The sequence below is a fragment of the Zootoca vivipara genome, chromosome 3, assembly GCF_965207765.1.
Source record: "Zootoca vivipara chromosome 3, rZooViv2.hap1.1, whole genome shotgun sequence".
Lineage (NCBI taxonomy): Eukaryota > Metazoa > Chordata > Lepidosauria > Squamata > Lacertidae > Zootoca > Zootoca vivipara.
The window spans coordinates 103808233-103825715 of NC_142586.1; the positions used below are offsets into that span (position 1 = coordinate 103808233).

The 17483-nt window shown below is 43.9% G+C and overlaps 1 protein-coding gene across 8 annotated transcripts in view; it reads left to right on the forward strand.

Moving 5' to 3' along the window:
• The window catches only part of SLC8A1 (solute carrier family 8 member A1), a 290864-nt gene that overhangs the window by 39012 nt on the left and 234369 nt on the right, over nucleotides 1–17483 (forward strand). The window contains exon 1 of one of the 8 annotated variants that reach the window (XM_088667390.1): nucleotides 16026–16203. The exons of the other annotated variants lie outside the window; for them this stretch is intronic. The gene's annotated coding sequence lies outside the window, so the exon portion shown is untranslated. Of the gene's footprint in view, nucleotides 1–16025; nucleotides 16204–17483 lie in introns of those variants that run through there. 8 annotated transcript variants of the gene reach the window in all.

The window sequence follows — 17483 nt, forward strand, 5'->3', positions numbered from 1 at the left end:
AGCAACAGAGTTGTCATTAGTTATCTGTTCATTGGCTGCTTGGGATCAGAGTAAGGCCAGTTCAGGAGATGCAGTTTATTTATACAGTTAGCTTCCAACAGCAATGCAATTATTATTGGGTGCCCCGGGCGGAGGAAGGGGTGTGTGGTAGGGGTGGGGTGCCCCGGGTGTAACCACTATGGGGGGGTGACAAAATGCTGGGCGGCACTCACCACGGGGCCCAAGCCACGCATCTCTCCTGGGAGAGGAGATGCAATGGCTTGAGTATCCGCAGGCTTCACCCTGCCCCAAACGGTCCGCCTGCCACCTCCCCCTCAGCTATAGGGTGGCTGAGTGAGAGGAGGCAGGCAGACTCTTTGGAGGCCCTGCGGAGCATCCTGCCCCAGCTTGCACCATCCTGCAGGCAGCTGCCCCTGCCCCTGGGCACAGGGCATGTGTGCTGCCCCAGGCACCCGATCGACTTGCTCTGCTGCTGTTGGGCAGGGGTGAGTTTTGGAATGGTGAGTTTCAGTGCTGAACCAGGAATGTAGGAAGACTCCGTTTGGACAGTCCACGAACTGGAAACGTTCCAATTAAGATTTGCAGTCGCTTTAATTATTATTATTAGTTTATTTCTATAACACCATATACACACATTACACTTTATAAATAACTGGTTTGGCAGGTGCAGGATCTTGCCATGAGAAGATTGCTATCAGAAATAAACTGAGAGAAACAACAGAGGAAATGGGGACATAGAGGCCAGGCCAGGCCAGGCTGGGGAAGCATATGTGTACAGTATAATTGTATTAATTTAGCAAAAATTTATATGGCACTTAAGTTACTCCCATCAGCATTTTAGTGTGAATTTTTCCTAACATACACATTTTTGTGTGCAATTTTGCTTGAAATACATATTTTTTTGCAAAACAATTTTCCCCAATATAATGCATTCTCTTACATCACTTACACTATATATGCATTTTATGCATATTTTAAGCTAGTCAATATGTACAATTTTGTACTCATCGCTTGACTGAAGAACTGCATTGCAAAATTCAGAGAATGCCGATTTCAAAGGAAGGCTGTGTTTTTTGGTTCATGTGTTATTTCAGAAAGTGTGGCTAGGCATGTTCTCCTTTAAATACAAAATGAGTTGAATTCCTTCCCCATCACTATTGCCCACCCAGGTCAGCTCTCTCTCATCCATGATCAGAGAATGCAGCAGTTGAAGGAAAATGGTCTGAGGACAAGAAGTCTGCAAAAATAATAAGAAACAAAATTATATTGGACTTGTTCTATCATGGTGCCGCTGGAGTAACTATGATGTGGTTGGAATTAGTAGAAGGATTTCATTGGGTAAATCTAATTCAGTCGCAATACTGTACCTGCTTAACCTGGGGGCAAGTCCCACTGACATGTATATAGGATTGAAGTGCTCTATGATTTCTCCTTAGAACTAATAGGCTACTCCGCTGTGAGCATAGCTTTTTATAACTACCTACTAGCTCTGAATTTACTGCAACAACGTGAATTGGAGGTCTCACGTCACGGCAAGGTTAGCACAGTTTAACATCTCTGGTGTAGATGCTGGCTGTGTTACAGCTGCTGTATGCTTAACATGTTTTCTGGAGAAAGCTTCAGTGGAAATCCACATCATGGTTTCTGTACAGCCATTTTTAGTAGCTCCTTGCCAATTCTTTTAATTGTAATTGTAGTACACCTGTGTACTCTCACCTGTGGAACGCCCTCCCTGGGGAGGCTTGGCTGGCGCCTGCCTCCTTATCCTTCTGTCACCCGGCAAAGACTAAATAAAAAAATAAATCCAATATTTTTAACCCTTTCATTCTGTCTGGGTATAATTGGCCATAGCAACAACCAATAAAAATAGTGACGTGTATTGCAAACTTATCTTTTTCTTTCTTTCTTTCTTTCTTCTCTCTCTCTCTCTCTCTCTCTCTCTCTCTCTCTCTCTCTCTCTCTCTCTCTCTCTCTCCTTCCTAAATCAGTCCATTCTGTTTCTCCAGCTATTAATTATTGCTGACTTTTTTTTAAACAACAGGAAAAACCCAATAACTACACATTTAATATGGTTTGTATTCTGTTTTATATTCGATTTTTTGCGTACTGCTCCGGTGTTCTTTGAATGTAGAGCTGTATTGCTTAAAACAGCAGGATAAAACCACTCAAATAGCAGTCCACAGAAAATGTAATATGAAATAATGAACACGGACATTTAAAAACTCCAGCCCAACATTATTAATTAAAAGCAGATGGGAACAAAGTAATGTCTTTAGCTGTTTTTAAACAGGCTTTAAAAAGGAAGGCACATGTGCCTCCTGCAAAAAGGAGCTCCCACAAAGGTGGGGCCATCACAGAAAAGGCTCTGTTCTTTATGCCTCCATTCCGGTCATTCTGGTTGACCTTGATGGCAAACCTATGAGCAGGGCTAGTTGTTTGACCAGCAGGACCTGCTAGTTGGTTTTTTGTGGCAGCTCTGATTAATTGTATTGTGTGAAGTTAATTAACTGTATTGTATAGTAAGAACCACAGCATCTTGGATTGTCACAGTATATACTGTATGTAACAGCAAAGCTGGAAAAATAGCAGCGAGCATCAAATTTTTAGACATCAGCCCTGCACAGGGATGGAAAGTAGGTCAAAATTCTTAGGTGTCAGAGCCAAATTTGAAGGCAGCTGGTTGACCAGCTGTTTAGGATTTTTCCAGCATTGGCTAAGACATTGCCTTCCTCTCTACTTCCTATTGTATTATTTAGAATTGACAAAAAAAACCCACTCACTTAATAATATCTTCTATGTCCCAAATAAATCCAAGACAGCTAGGGTGCATCATGAGATGGTCTGGACGACTCCGTTGGAGTCATGACAAAACCAGTTGTGAGTATTTTTCACAAGTGTTGTAAAGCTATGGCTATACCGTATGCTTTCAGTGGAGGAATTCCAGTTGAATTCAGTGAGCTTACATCTGAGTAAACATGGAGAGAATCTAGCTGCAAGTTATTAGCTGTGCAATGATACATTTGTGTACTATGCTCAACATTATTCCTCCCAGGTAGGTAGGTAGGTAGGTATAGGTTTGGAGCCTTAGACTGCCACTTGCGGTTCAGTAAAGTGTTCAGAGAGTCATGGTTTGCCTATTTTTAATTTGGGTATTAATTGTGTTTTAAAGATGTATTGTAATCTATGATTGCCAGTCTTATGTTTTCAGAAGAATAAATGCTTGATAAAGTCTCATAGTCACTCAGACAGAGCATGCCTGTTGCAATTTCAGCCACCTTGGTTCAGGTATTTGGAAAGAGAGTCAGGATTGTCAAAACAGGACATTGTATATGCTGCCGTTATGTGAGCTGCAGCAGCATGGAAACAAGAAACTAAGGCTGTGTTCACACTACACCTTTCAGGTACATTTGAAGCTGTAGTTTGCTAAGGGTTGCTGGGAATTATAACTCAGTGAGGGGTAAACTACAGTGTCCAGAATTCTTTGAGGGAAAGAATGTGCTTTGGATGTGCTTCATAGGTTTTGTGTGCAGCCCACAGGTGAAGGCTGAAAACCTTAAGTTTTATTTTCCTTTTTTCAAGGCCCAGCATCTAGCAATTGGACAGGTTTGATAGTGTGGTTGTGGTGGGGAGCCTCAGGGCACCAAGCTTTCTTGGGGTGTTTTTGGCAGGCTAGGATGTGCTGTTGAACTGTGATAATTGAACTTGGTTTCCAGGACTGGAGGATAAAGAGGTATGCTCAAGTGTATGTAGAAACTAGTCTACTCTACACAATAAAATTTACACTTGTTGCTTCTTCGAGTTTTGCCTCTGGCTTCTCCCACGAGTGGCCCTTGGAAGGTTGCCCGAGTGGGAATAATAATAATAACAACAACAACAACAACAAATGCTTTTTTCTGGGGGTACGCAGGGGTATGTATACCCCTAAACATTTTGTTAATCTTTGTACTTTTGTCCATTTACTGTATTTATTTTCCCTGATTTGAACTATAAAATGGTGATTTTCTTGAGTAAAAATGAGAGTACCCCTAAACATTTTTAAAGAAAAAAAGCACTGATGATGACGACAACGACAACAACAACCATTTTATTATTTATACCCCAACCCATCTGGCTGAGTTTCCCCAGCCGCTCTGGGCGGCTTCTAGCACATATAAAATATAACACAATGTCAAACGTTTAAAATTTCCTGATACAGGGCTGCCTTCAGATGTATTCTAAAAATTGTGTAGTTCTTTATCTTCTTGACACCTGATGGGCGGGCATTCCACAGGGAGGGTGCCACTGCCAAGAAGGCCCTCTGCCTGGTTACCTGTAACTTCACTTCTCACAGTGAGGGAACCGCCAGAAGGCCCTCGGAGGTGGATCTCAGGGAATATGGCCCTGGGGCTGAAAAGGGTACCCCCCACAGTGTATGGGCAAGGCTTGGTGAAATGTCGGAAGCAGAAAACACAGGAGTGGCATGTCAGGGGAGAGAAGGGACTTTCTAGTGATCATAGGGAGCTGCTTCCTTCTGCAGTGTAGAGCCAGTGTGGTGTAGTGGTTAAGAGTGGTAGACTCGTAATCTGGGGAACTGGGTTCGCATCTCCGCTCCTCCACATGCAGCTGCTGGGTGACCTTGGGCTAGTCACACTTCTCTGAAGTCTCTCAGCCCCACCCACCTCACAGGGTGTCTGTTGTGGGGGAGGAGGGGAAAGGAGATTGTTAGCCACTTTGAGACTCCTTCGGGTAGTGATAAAGCGGGATATCAAATCCAAACTCTCTTCTCTTCTTCTTCTTCTTCTTCTTCTTCTTCTTCTTCTTCTTCTTCTTCTTCTTCTTCTTCTTCTTCTTCTTCTTCTTCTTCTTCTTCTTCTTCTTCTGCACTAGGACATTGTTCCGTCTAGTACAGCATTGTCTACTCCAGCTGTGAGCAGCTCTCTGAGGTCAGGCAGAGATCCCTTCCCCTGCCCTGCTGCTGGCGATGCCAGCAATTGAACCCAGGGCCTTCTGCATACAAATATTGTGCTTTACCACGAAACTGTGGCTCCTGTCAAGGGATCGGATTTCCAGGGACGGGGCTTCAGCGTCCTACGTAGACCCTTGCACCCCTGCCCTCGTGAATCAGCAGAAGCAAAATGTGAATAATGCAGGGATTAGCAAATCTGCTTGATTTGCATCATGTATGCAAGGTGTGTAATTCGGCATCCTTCAGAGTCAAGCGTTGCTCTATTTAGGGCAGGCTGCATGGAGACCCGCAATGTGCATGCTGATTTCTACCCCACCCCCCTTCCTCAAACCCTTTTGCCATTTGCTCTAAAAAATTCTTTCCTCTTGCTGTGTCAGTTGACGTATAAGATCTTTTTTTCCACATGATCTTTTTTTTTTACATGCAACCCGTCAGACTGTACATCAAAAAGACAGCAAAGATGATACAATATATTTTGTGGCTTGCTTCTGCCTATTGAAATTTGTTTTAGAAGAATTTCTACATTAAAAGGGCTCGTGGGAATAAGGATCCAAATGAAAGTTCAGGTGCTTTATTAATCTGTTCCAACGCAGCTGTGCCGGCTGAGGGTACCTGTGCCAAATCCTTTTAAGGCAGTGGAGCCGGTCCAGACTGTGATGAGGCTCTGCTCTTCTTCACAACCTTACGCAGTGACCCCAAGTGTAATAATTCCTCTTGAACCATCTGCTTCCCATTCTTGCCAGAGGGTTTTCTACGGAACTCTGGCCTAAGTTCTGGATAAATGTAGGACACACAAGAATATCCGAACAGGCCTTGTCAGCAGAATCATCTTAAGGGAGAACTTGCAATATTGCATTGCTCCTTGAAACACATGGCTTCCCACGGATATAGAAAATTACAGGCAAGCCTATGCTTTATTTGTTTGCTTTCAGAAGAATCATATGATGCTGCAGATGGACTTCCATAAGCTTCTTAAATATAAAATGCATGTATTGCAAACTCTTAAATGGGTTTCACCCATGGATGTACACACGAACCCACAAACACACACAAATATGCAAGATTTATCTGTTAGGGAAAGCTGATTCACCACATATGATGCAACTGGAGCCCAAAATTCACTTAATGTTGTAAATGTTATCGGGATATGTTAGGACGGCCGAGTGTTAGTTGTTTCAGTTCAGCTAGTGAAGCTCATTGAGAGGTGTCTACTTCTTCGGGTAAGAAAGCATCATCCGCTAGCAAAATGGGACAGGACTATTGCCCCCATTCAACCAGGGACTTGCCAGCATTGCTCTGGACGGGAAGGCAGTCAGTACTCCAGTTGCCTTTTCGATATCTTGCAAGACATCATATGAGCTCCATTTACCTGCTGCAGCTCTGCTCCAATGTCACCCATTGGATATATTAGAGTCTGGCGCTTGCATTAGAGCAAAGAACATAAGAAAAGCTCTGGTGGGACAAGTCAGAGACATATCGAGTCCAGCATTCTTTTCTAAGCTGAGAGATTCTAAGTTTTATTTTATATACATGTCCCTTAAAGTATTCTTACTCATCTCCTGTAATTTCTTCTCCCCATCTCCTTTCACACTTAACTTGCACCCTATTCTCCCACAAGCTACCGGTATTTCTATCATTCCTCCTCCCTACCACTTTTATATTAACTTCTTCCTCCTTTCTTCTCTCATTTTCTTCCTTTCTAACTAAAAAAGGTAAAGGGACCCCTGACCATTAGGTCCAGTCGTGGCCGACTCTGGGGTTGCGCGCTCATCTCGCATTATTGGCCGAGGGAGCCGGCGTATAGCTTCCAGGTCATGTGGCCAGCATGACAAAGCCGCTTCTGGCGAACCAGAGCAGCACACGGAAACGCCGTTTACCTTCCCGCTGTAGCGGTTCCTATTTATCTACTTGCATTTTGACGTGCTTTCGAACTGCTAGGTTGGCAGGAGCTGGGACCAAGCAACGGGAGCTCACCCTGTCATAGGGATTCGAACCGCCAACCTTCTGATCAGCAAGCCCTAGGCTCAGTGATTTAACGCCACAGCGCCACCTGGGTCCCTTCCTTTCTAACTATCACTATTATTATTAATTTCTAACCATCACTATTATTATTAAATTTTTAATGTTTTTTTAGTTGTCTATTATGTTTTTATATGTGCTGGAAGCCACTCAGAGTGGCTGGGGAAACCTAGCCAGATGAGTGGCGTATAAATAACAGAATGTTGTTGTTGTTGTTGTTGCCAGCCAGGGGCATATCAGAAGACTATAAGCAGGATAGGAGCCATCTCCCATTGGTAATGCATATTGCCTCTGATAGGTAATATGGCCATTATGACAAGTAGCCATAGATAGTCTTATCTGATATGAATTTGTCCGATTCACTTTTAAAACCATCCAAGGCCACTGGCCCAAAACGTATATATATATATATATATAAAATTGACTTTTGCTGCTAATGATGTCACCTTTCCTTATGAAGAGCTGCTCCAGCCCCTTGGTCTTATTTTGGTTGCCCTTTCCCAGCTCTACAATATTATTTTCGAGTCTTTTCTGTGCAGAATTGGGCTGCTAGGCACCACAGTCCTGAACGTTTCTTCATGACATGTTCTCCCTTGAAATAATCTCATAAGAACAAAAAGTTGTTGGGGGTGCCTCATTACTGTGGTTGAATTTATTCCATGCCGCATTCCTTTTACCAACCCCAAGCAAATGAATGCATTACATATTTTATCCTTCTCTATTAGTTTTCAGATGTCAGTTGAAGAAGGTTTTATTTCAGGGGACAGCTGGGATCCATTGAATTATGAATTCGTGTTAACTGCTGGTGCTTCTGTTGGACGTCTTTTGTTTTTCAAATGCTATTTAAAAAATGACTTCACCCTATCTCCCTAGTTAACTCAAGCCTTCTTCTGACTCAGCATGAAGCAATCACCCACCCAAAATGTTACACATGGCTTAATTAATAGTCACACCGTTTTTACACAGCAATCTCAGGTATGACAGGAAATATTTTATATTCCTTATATATATATACTGGACCATGACACACACGGGACAAGCCTCTTGCTCTCTTTCATTCCCTCATACTTTGGTCACCTTCGTTGATTGAAGGATGCCCTTCGTGACTAGAAATGGGAGATACTTTTCTGAGGCAACAGTGTGGTGGTTTCAGTTTCTAAAAGAATTTCCCGTAAGACAAATAAATCAAAACCCACTTCCTTCATCATACTCAGTATATGGATATGGGTGGTGCTGTGGTCTAAACCACTGAGCCTCTTGGGCTTGCTGATCAGAAGGTCAGCAGTTCGAATCTCCGAACTGAGCTCGGAGTGAGCTCCCGTTGCTCTGTCCCAGCTCCTGCCAACCTAGCAGTTCGAAAGCATGCCATTGCAAGTATAGTCATACCTCGGTTTAAGTACACTTCGGTTTGAGTACTTTCAGTTTAAGTACTCTGCGGACCCGTCCGGAATTGATTAATCCACTTTCCATTACTTTCAATGGGAAAGTTCGCTTCAGGTTAAGTACGCTTCAGGTTAGGTACGGACTTCCAGAACCAATTACACTCATTCTTCGGGTTAAGTACGCTTCAGGTTGAGTACTCCACAGGCCCATCTGGAACGGATTAATCTACTTTCCATTACTTTCAATGGGAAAGTTCGCTTCAGGTTAAGTACGCTTCAGGTTAAGAACAGACTTCTGGAACCAATTGTGTACTTAAACCGAGGTACCACTGTAGATAAACAGGTAGCGCTGCAGCGGGAAGGTAAACGCCATTTCCGTGTACTCTGGCACTCATCACGGTCCTCCATGTGCCAGTAGCGGTTTAGTCATGCTGGCCACGTGACCCAGAACACTGTGGACAAAGGCTGACTCCCTCGGCCTGAAACCTAGATGAGCGCCGCAACCCCATAGCCGCCTTTGACTGGACTTAACCGTCCAGGAGTCCCTTACCTTTTACTTGGTATATATACTAGAAACCCTTTTCTCTCCTTTTTGTGGGGTGGGGACAGGATGTTTTTTAAAAAAATATTTATTTATTATAGATAATCAAGTTTTCAAGGCACTCTACCACTCTGCTCCCTCATGAACCCCAGCTGGGTACGAGGGAAAAAGGGATGGTCGGGAGATTCTGGAGGTGGGTGGACTGAGGGAAGCAAAAGGGAGAAAAAGTGGAGAGCAGCAGGAGTCAGGGAAGGGAAGGAGAGAATTTCATGTTTGTTGGGTAGAGAATGTGCATGTGCCAATCTAGTAAATCTAGGTCAAATCTAGTAAAACAAATCCTTGAAAAATTGCCTAATTTTTCCATTACCCTCTCTGAAACCACCATCAAATCACAGATCAGAGCTGTCTCCATTGTTGTTGTTTTTTGTTGTTTAGTCGTGTCCGACTCTTCGTGGCCCCATGGACCAGAGCATGCCAGGCACTCCTGTCTTCCACTGCTTCCCGCAGTTTGGTCAGACTCGTGTTGGTGGCTTCGAGAACACTGTCCAACCATCTCGTCCTCTGTCGTCCCCTTCTCCTTGTGCCCTCAATCTTTCCCAACATGAGGCTCTTTTCCAGGGAGTCTTCTCTTCTCATGAGGTGGCCAAAGTATTGGAGCCTCAGCTTCACGATCTGTCCTTCCAGTGAGCGCTCAGGGCTGATTTCCTTCAGAATGGATAGGTTTGATCTTCTTGCTGTCCATGGGACTCTCAAGAGTCTCCTCCAGCACCATTGTTCAAAAGCATCAATTATTCAGCGATCAGCCTTCTTTATGGTCCAGCTCTCCCTTCCACACATCATTACTGTGTGGTTTAACTATACGGACCTTTGTTGGCAAGGTGATGTCTCTCCTTTGACTGATCCATAAATATCATGGATGTGGGACATGGGTTATTGTGGGTCTTCACAGTGCTTTGTTTGCTGTGGGTGATGGTGCTCACTGGTATGTAGTACTGCCACTTCCTCTTCTTTGCTGCTCACGGCAGCCATTTTGTTCCGGCACCCATTAACACATGCATCATTAAAAAAAACTAATTAAAAATAAAAAATAATAATTAAAAAAAGCACACTAGATCTTCATAAGCTTTAAATGGGGTCACCTCAAAACCATATAGGTTAGCTGTGTAGTCCACAAATGTGCCCAGTGATTTCTTAGTGAGTTCCTTGCCCTCCTACGTGAGGAAAATCATTAGGAGTGGCTGACATGGAAGTGCAGTTTACCTGGAGAGGGGCAGTGAGTGCTGTGCAAACACAATGGCAGAACCAGTCCAGCAGTCTTACGTGTGTGCATGCACAGAGCTGACCTCCTCCTCCTCCTCTGCTCGCTGGTGCCAGCAGCAACTCCAGTGCCAGAAGGCCAACCACTTCAGATATCCATAACGACCTATGGTATTTATCTACTTGCACTTTGAGGTGCTTTCTAGGCGAACTGCTAGGTGGGCAGGAGCTGGGACCGAGCCATGGAAGCTCACCCCGTCGCGGGGATTCGAACAGTCGACCTTCTGATCGGCAAGCCCTAAGCTCTGTGGTTTTAACCCACAGCGCCACCCGCGTCCCCTTTACTCTAATTATGTAAATGCATGCTTTCCCTCTTTCTGTGCAGTGGTGATAATGGGAAGAATAGTTCAAGGGAGTCCGAGGGAAGAGAGGTAATCAGAGGAGCTCAAAAAGGTTTGGTCACCCATGCCCACTTACTTATTTTCACAGCTCACCGACAATCGGGACTAGCAACATGTTTTTCATTTTTAAAGCAAGCCAAGATTCCTAGAAAACCAGATTCCACACTAGTTCCCCAAGTGATTTATGGGATGCATGAGTGCATATGTACATAATCATAACACATGTGACGGTGTTAAATGACAGCATTAGATCTTCTTCTGTAGTATTCCTCCAGGCTGTTAGTGGCAAATTCGAGCTCTAAAACTGTTCACGGCTGTGGTCCTGGAGGAAGCCGTCTAAACTATCCCAAAGGGGATCAGTTTTCTTACCAAATGACACTCAGTCAAACTGACTGCCTGAAGACATATGACTAAGCTAAAACTAGATAAACTTAGCTCTTCACCCCCACAAACTGCTTCCAGTGTACGGAATAGAATATAAAAGCAAATAGAAGTCCCTACAAATCATGTGTAGAGCATGACTGAATTTCCAGAGGCAAGCTATGCAGTGACAAAACCCTGAAGATTTTATCTGTCACAACACTTAAATGTTTGCTGTAGAAGTTATGGTCTTTCCCAAACCATGGACATAAGTCTGAGCGCATGTGAGGCTGGCCTGTTCATTTGTCTGGGTGAAAAGATTGGTGGGACATTAGAGTGTAACTTCTGCATCCAAAAAAACAAGATATCTACCCAATGTATTTAATTTTCATATTTATAGCCTGCCTTTCTTCCATGGAACACAAGCATGGGGTTCCCAGGCGATCTCCCATCCAGACTTATCCCAGATGTTGACTATACCCAAGTGCACTTAGCTTCAGCGAAAGGGCTGCATGACTTGCCTGCCTTTGTAGTTTGGGAGGCACATCATAAATTACCTTTTCCTGCTTTGTAGATAAGCTCTGTTTTCTGTTAATAGCTCTGGCTGTATCCAATGCAGGTCCTACTAAGAGAAGACCCTTTGAAAAGAATGGGCTCTGAGTAAAACATAGCTGGACACAAGCCATGGTTTGCCCTCTACATCCAAGGTTTTTCTACCAGAGAGGCCCTGGCATGATGGTGTGTGTGTGTGTGTGTGTGTGTGTGTGTGTGAGAGAGAGAGAGAGAGAGAGAGAGAGAGAGAGAGAGAGAGAGAGAGAGAGAGAGAGGGAATCCATTGCCCTTTGCTGTTCCCATGGGGAAATATCTCATTAAAGCTAATGGGAGCTTTTCTCCATGCAAATAAATCACTTGGAAGGTTTATTGCACTCAAGCAGTATATACCAAGGGTGGCCAACTCCCAAGAAACTGCGATCTACTCACAGAGTTAAAGACTGGCAGTGATCTACCCCCTTTTGGGGGGTTCATGTCAAAGTCGTCGAGCTTTTTTTAGGGAAGAGGGAAGCCCGTTTCTTGGGTGTTCAGGTCAAAGCTTTTGAGCTTTTTTTATTAGGAAGGAAAGCCCTGTTATGTGGGGTTCAGGTCAAACTTGTTGAGCTTCTTTTAGGGAAGAGGGAAGGCCCGTTTTGGGGGGTGAGGGGCCAAAATGTTGAGTTTTTTTAGGGGAGCCCAGGTTGTTCAGCTTCTTTGGGGGGAGCCAGTGATCTACCAGTGATCTACCACAGACGTCCAGTGATCTACTGGTAGATCACGATCTACCTGTTGGACGTGCCTGGTATATACATATCATTTTCAAAAAATAGTAGGGACAGGAGGCCTAACCGGATCGGGACCAGAAAGGGCAGAGGATCGCCCACACACCCATGCCAATATCCCAAACCAGATTGGGGTCTGCATTAAGGGCAAAGTAGATGGTTAATGTAATATGCAGCTTAAATATTTTTCATTACTTTTCAAAAGAAAGTTTATACAAAATTCTGCAAAATGCGGTGTCAAACAGTTTCTGATGACAATATACATAGTCCATATACAGTTACGGATCAATGTTGGGAAAAGACAAGACATAAAATGAAACCAAAATAGATAAAGCACAGGTATGTGAATGCGTGGAAGGTAGCGACTGGAACTATTTACAGTATAGCACAGACATTATGGTTAAACAAGACAGGGCAACAAAAACATGGGCTCTATTATACCAAGCGAAAGTATTTAAAGTATTCAAATACCCTGAGTCACTTTATCAGCCATATTTTTCTGTAAACTGGGGGGTGGGGGGGGGAGAGTGATCCTCAACCATGTTCCTCCTTGCTTTCAAATGAAACTAAATCGGGCCAAACAGGTACGAAATTGTCATTTTTTCCCTTTGGCCCCTAAGAACTCTCTGTTGATGGGTGCCTTCGGATGAGCCCTCACTCTTGCAAGTAAGCAAGAGCAACAAAAGGATTTGCTCCAGTGCTTGCCTACACCGGTTACCAGTGTTCGGTAACTAGAAAATGTCAATACTACAACCATTATATTTGCTGATATAATCTACCCATGTAAAAAAGGTTTCGTAACACAGCAGTTCTGAAAGTCAAACATATCCAGATGGCACCTGCCTTGATGGGGAACCACAATACTTGTGGGAACATTTGTGTGTGTGGACCTTTTAACCACCCCAAAAAAATTCAGACAAGACTCAAATTTTGGTTTGGTTTTTGGCAGATTTTAGGCCACAACTTTATTGATTACACTCAAGTAGTGGTTGCATAGGCTCTGGTTCGACTAGCTCCCTGCACCCTTATAGGCAGCACTGACCCAGGGCACACCATAGGTCAGCCTCGGGTGAACACCCGGCAAAGTGGAAGGTGGGGTCAAGCCAGTCCACAAGCCAGATGCCCCCCTTGGACTCTGGCTCAGGGCACAAACCCTCTCAGGGTTGACCAACCAAGAGTCCCAGGATTCCTTTAACGGAATACCCATCACATAGGGATGGCCAGACCGCTCTGCTACCCCATCACCTGAACCAGAGTCTATCCGCAACCTTACAAGTTGTGACAATTTGCTACATGGCAGGCGAAACCCAAATGGCACCAGCCAATCAGCCAAGTGGGGAAAATTCCTGCCGTGCCCCTGTCCCAACAACAGACGACACATGACAGCATAGCAAGGTCATGCGTGCAAGCCCTAAATATAGGGAGAGGTGGGCGGGTGTTCCGATGCACAGGCCCAAAAGAGGAAGCTCAGGGATATGTGCATGGGCTTAAATAGAGGTCCCTCAATAGAGTTTAGCTGTCATCCCATTGGTCTGATTGCACCCAGCATCGAGGGACCTCCAATAGGGTGTTGTGGCCATCCAAACGTTCCCACCCACAACACAGGGTTTGGTTGCCAGGTCACCCCGCAACACATGCCCTTTTGTTAGGGAGGACCCGATTTACTGTTTTTCTACATGAAGGCAATTTCGGTTCAGTGTAATACTTGTGACTATTTTCTTTTATTATTATTTTTTCCAGTGCTTTTGATCAGCTTTGCTGCAAAATATCTTCTCCTTGAGGGTGAACATTCAATAGTGGTTAAATATCTCAATATCTTAGTGGCAGTTGGTGATCTTGCCAAAGTTTGTAATTCCTGCACTTGGAAGGAAAACTGTGGTGACTTATAATTCGAGGTGAACATTGTGACCCTGAAAGTTCTTTTCCAGCTAGGGTTGTAAATCAAACCAGAGAACAGTTCCTCCCGCACCCAGCAGATTTGCTTACATAAATATTGTTGCCTGTTTCGAAGAGGTTCATCGATGGAGGGGTTAGCGCACTCACTTTGAAAGAACTTGCATTCTTGTTGACATGTATTTGATAAAAATCTGAACAGCGGATGACAATGGCTAGGATCCAGTGGAGATACTAATCCATGTGCAAGTGCTCACAAGTCCCAAACTGTAAACTGCTTTTCTGAGCTTAAGGAAGTTTGGGAGTTCAGCAAGGGGCGTTTCAGGGGAGGAAACCGGTGCATGCAATGATCTGATTTATGAAAGTGCATTGTGGTACACAAGTACTGTAAACAGGATTTGGGTTAAACAAGACTTTTCCATGTAGGACACAAGAGCCAGTGTGGTGCAGTGGTTAGAGTGTCAGGTAAAGGTAAAGGGACCCCTGACCATTAGGTCCAGTCGTGACCGACTCTGGGGTTGCGGTGCTCATCTCGCTTTACTGGCTGAGGGAGCTGGCGTACAGCATCCAGGTCATGTGGCCAGCATGACAAAGCCACTTCTGGCGAACCAGAGCAGCACACGGAAACTCCGTTTACCTTCCCGCTGTACCTATTTATCTACTTGCACTTTGACATGCTTTCGAACTGCTAGGTTGGCAGGAGCTGGGACCGAGCAACGGAAGCTCACCCCGTTTCGGGCATTTGAACCGCCAACCTTCTGATCGGCAAGCCCTAGGCTCAGTGGTTTAACCCACAGCGCCAGAGATCAGGGTTAAAAATCCCAGTCACTGGGTGACCTTGGGGCCTGTTACTGCATCTCAGCCTTACCTGCTTTATGGAGTTGTGGGGATTAAATGAGGGGAGAGAACCATGTGCACTGCTTTCAGCTCCTTGGAGAAAAAGGTAGGATGTAGATGCAAAAAAATAAAATAAAAAATAAACGTGGGTCATCTTGATTTTAATATAAAGTGGGAGGTTGGGGATGAAGCATTGATAGGTAGGAGAGGGAAGGGGAATCAGATTCCTTCCCCAAGCATTACTTGTTTTTAATGCAGCAGGTTTGTTTTTGACCTCAGATCCCAGCTCAAGAAAAAGGAAAGAAAGCAATTTCACTGGGGGAAAGTGCTGGAGAGGAGGGTTTGGCTCTCAGCCTTCTTTACCCCTCCACCACTGCCTGCCACTTTATATTAAGTTAATGGCAGCCTGGCTTCTACACACTGGTCTGTTGCTGCTGGTTGAAGTTTGACCCTTACATCCTGTGTTTTCCTAGCTGTGCCAATCTCAGCCCACTGCAGATTAAGTTTACGTAGCAATTTCCATTCTAATTATCTGTTTTCAATCACTCGCATCTTACATAAACTTTCCAGGCTTCTTCTCTGCCACAGATGTGCGTATATAATTAAACAATTAACATTGCCAACTCTGCGGTATTCAGTAGAAGTAGTAACCAGAGCTCGCAAAACACACTTGTATGTAGATAGATGATAGATAGATATCGATATCTTTTTTAAAAAAACAACAACTATGGATTAAATTGATGGTGGCTGAATGGAAAGGAAGTGTAGAATGGATTTTTCTCACATATACATATCACACTGAAAACTGGAGAGAAACTGAGTGTTTGGGAATGTGTTCCACAGGGATTCACAGTAAAGTAAGCATTTCCATAAAATGCATTTGTACGTCAGGACCTCTTGTCTGCATAGAGTCTCAAACCAGGGTCCTCTGGGAGCTGAGCTGGGTTTTTGGTCCTGTGACCTAAGATCCAAATGGCTTGCACAATTTGTTTGTTTGTTCCATTTATATACCACTTTTCTTTCAATGAGCCCAAGGTGGTATATGTGGTTCTCTTCTTCCCCATTTTATCCTTGCAGCAACCCTGTGAGCTCAGATTAGGTTTGAGAGTCTGTGACTTGCCCAAGAAGGTTCAGCCAGTGAGTTTCATGGCTGAGCAGGGATTTGAACCTCGATCTCCCAGATCCTAGTCCAGCACTCAAGAGCTGATCCGTGTTTCATTGGCTCCATGTGATTAGGAATTATCCTGGCAGCACTGTGAGTTACTATGGCTTTGTTGAATGGGATTAGCTGTTTTGATGAATTTGTTGTTGTTTGCTTTATATGCTACTGTGTGATAGTACTGTATAGTGATCACAATGGGGTTTTGTTTTTGTTTTTTGTTTAAATGCTATTGTGATTACTGTGAACCACTTTGTTGTTGGAAAAGTGGAATATAAATACTAAATCAGCTTGTCATGCTTTTTTAAAAAAAGAAGAAGAAGGGGGAAAAATGCTGGTGGGCATGGGCCAAACTTTTAGGCCCATGCAATACAACTATTTAGATCCCAGCCTTACCCATTGCTTCATCATTCTGTGTTCTTGCATGGGTCTGTGCACTGCCCCATTACCACGTGCTGTGGGAAAGAAATGGCTCTTCATGGGCAGCAAGGAAGGTGCTCTGCTCATCTGTGGTTTCGAGACCTTTTAAAGTCACCTCTTTTTGGCCACAATTTGTGTAACAAATGGGTGACAGAGATAGCATCTGTTAAAACCAGCTCCTATGGCCAAGGGGAGGAAATTAGCAGACTCTCCTCGGTCAGCAAACCTTCATTATACATTAACACCCATGGCAAACAAGCAAACTAAAAGGACCACAAAATTTAAAAAATCCTTCAGTAGCACCTTAAAGACCAACTAAGTTTTTATTTTGGTATGAGCTTTCGTGTGCATGCACACTTCACCAGATACCACAGAAAGAAGTTCACACCTCCCCACCCCCCACCCCCTGAATTCTCAGGAAGGCAAAACCTGCTTTTTATTGTTTAGGTGACAGGTGGAAGACCCTTTTATTCCCCAAGGCTTTAAAGAGCAGACTGGTGTTGGCTGCTGCTTTTATTGGCTTGCAAAACAGGTTTTTGCTGCTCCTGTTCTTTCAAAACTCTGTGTGTTCATTTTTAATTGTTTTATACTTAAACAGTTTTGGATATTTTAAATAGAAAAAAGGATATGTAAATGTTTCAAACAAACAGAAATAAGCTCAAAAGGAAAGAAAGGTTCCACGCAGCATAGTGGAGGGAACGTAGCTTTCTGGTGCCGTTTTTAGTTAAACATCTGGCTAGTTCAGATGACAACCTTGAGCTGGGTTAAGAGCTTTGAGAACTTAAAGACGAAAAGAAACTTTATCCAGGGATAGCCCACATATATATTGACCTGTTCTGACCTCTTTTTCTTAATGGTGACTGCTCCTGCTCAGGCTGCACAGAAAAAGCATTTTGGTTCCAGAAATTCATTCTGACTTTTCAGCTATGATATGATTGATAGAATTCTACAGGATG